A 2,300-nucleotide genomic window follows, 5' to 3' on the forward strand; every position below is an offset into this window, starting at 1 on the left:
ATCGCTCTCTCTTTGGAAAATTTTATCTCTGAGAATCCTATGGACTCAATGTTTGAGTCCTCTCCAAATTGATATGTTGAAACCCTAATCCCCAGAGTGATGGTATTTGGAGATATAGCCTTCAAGAGGTAATTCGGTCATGAGAGTGAAGGCCTCATGATGGGATTAGTGTGTGTGTGTGTCTGTCTGCCTGCCTGCCTATCTGCCTCTCTCATTCTCTCTCTCTCTCTCTCTCTCTCTCTCTCTCTCTCTCTCTCTCTCACACACACACACACACACACACACACACACACACACACACACAACTATAAGGCAACTGTCCACAAGAAGCCAAGAAACAGGCTTCTGGCAAATCTTGGACTTTCTAGCCTCCAGAATGGTGAGGACTAAATGTTGTTGTTTAAGCCACCCAGTCTATGATATTTTTGTTATAGCAGCCCAAAGGAATTAAGACAAAGGATTTCCAGAGTGAGCAATTCCCATTCCTCCAACTCTCTACTTCACACAGCAACAAGCACATTCTCCCTCCCTTCGCCACCCCGCCAAAGTTTAATAGGTTGGAAATTCTTATGCTAGGATGTCTATACTTCTTATTCTTGATGTTTTCCTTTATTTTACCTGGTGAGGGACAGGTGTGTCATACTATAACACATAGAAAGCCAAGGAAGCATTAAAAATGGCCTACTTTGGGTGACTAGGGAACAAAATACACACAAAAGTAACATACTTTTTAAAAAAGGATTTCTAAAGGCCTTGGACATCTCCAATCCTAAAAGTAAGCATATCTGGTCCTATACGAGAATTCCAATTTTCAATTTCTTTGCCACCTATTGACTGGTAACATTTCCAAAGAACAATTTTACTTCTTTCATTTTTAGTTGATTTCTCTGTTTAGCAAGACTGTGCTTTAATTCATTTAATTTTACTTTTTTAAATCAATGTCTACAAGACCCTCTCAGTCAATGAGTCACCCTTGTTATCCATTAGCCACCTCTCTGGGTTGTTCACTGACCTTTTTGTCCTCTGTAGTATTGCTGTAATATTGTAGCACTTTTTGGTAGCTTTATATGAAATTTTTTTGTCATTTTCCACCTTTGGTTTTTCTGTCATTTTTAAACTCTGAACTTCACTCTGTAATTTCTCAGCTTCTATTTTGAACTTGACATTTATTATGTGCTTTTGTGTCCTTAATTACTTTTTGCACTTTGGGGTTGATCCATGTCGGTCTTTTCTAATTCTACTATATTGATTGCTCTACAGCAAGCCTTCTCTCCTCTAAGAACACTGATTGTCTCTAAACTATTTTCTTTCTTTCCAGTGCTGAGAACCAGTGAATTTTTTTCTACTTGTCCTTTCCAGGAAATCCCAGGCTATCCATAGCTGTGGCAACCAGAATATATTCACTTATACTTCTTCATAATTACTTCTTTTTATCATTAACTCTGTACTCAGGTTTGAAAAAGAAATCGCAATGACAAAAGGTGGAAGATACATATGTGTCAAGACCAGAAAAGACATTTTCAGGAGGATATTCAGGAAGCAGCAAAGACATAATAATTGACAAAAATACAAGAAAGAGGAAATAAGAATGGTTTCTTAAAGAATTATAAAATGGGAAATACAAAGTTAAAAGTGACAAACACTTCAATCTTATAAAAGTTAAGAATAAATAACTTTAGTGTGCCAGATACAATGGCACCAGCTACTAAGAATACCATCATTTGTCAAATACAGGCTACCATCTTCTCAAATATAAACTTCTGCAATAGTCTCCCCATTGGTCTCATTCTCTCAAGTATTATCTCCCTCCAGTTTATTCTCCAGAATGCCACCAAAGTCATTGTCTTAAAATGCATATCAAATCATTTCTCTGTTGGAAAGCCTTTCAATGGCTCTGTATTCCATCCAGAATAAAGCTCAAATGTTTACAAACCCTGTATGTCAGGACTTTGTTTATTTTTCCCAAGATTTATATGCTCCAAAAAAAAACCATTCTTTACAATCTTCCTCTGAGCTTTTGTATACACTTTTTACCCCTGCCCAGAATGTTCCTTCCCGCCCAACTCCTTTTGGTCCATCTGATGCCTATTCATCCTTCATGTAGATGCCTTTTCTTTTCTGACTCCTTAACTAAAAGCTAAGTACCCCTTTCTGTATACTACCATGGTTCCCTATATTCTCCTATCATGGCATATTACAGTGTTATAGTATTTTGTTTACGTTGTTGCATTACACTCTAAGTCAGCAAGCTATGTGATAGCAATGGTAACATTTATCTTTTTCTTGCCCCAACATTCTAG

The sequence above is a fragment of the Lynx canadensis genome, chromosome C1 (genome assembly GCF_007474595.2).
Source record: "Lynx canadensis isolate LIC74 chromosome C1, mLynCan4.pri.v2, whole genome shotgun sequence".
NCBI lineage: Eukaryota > Metazoa > Chordata > Mammalia > Carnivora > Felidae > Lynx > Lynx canadensis.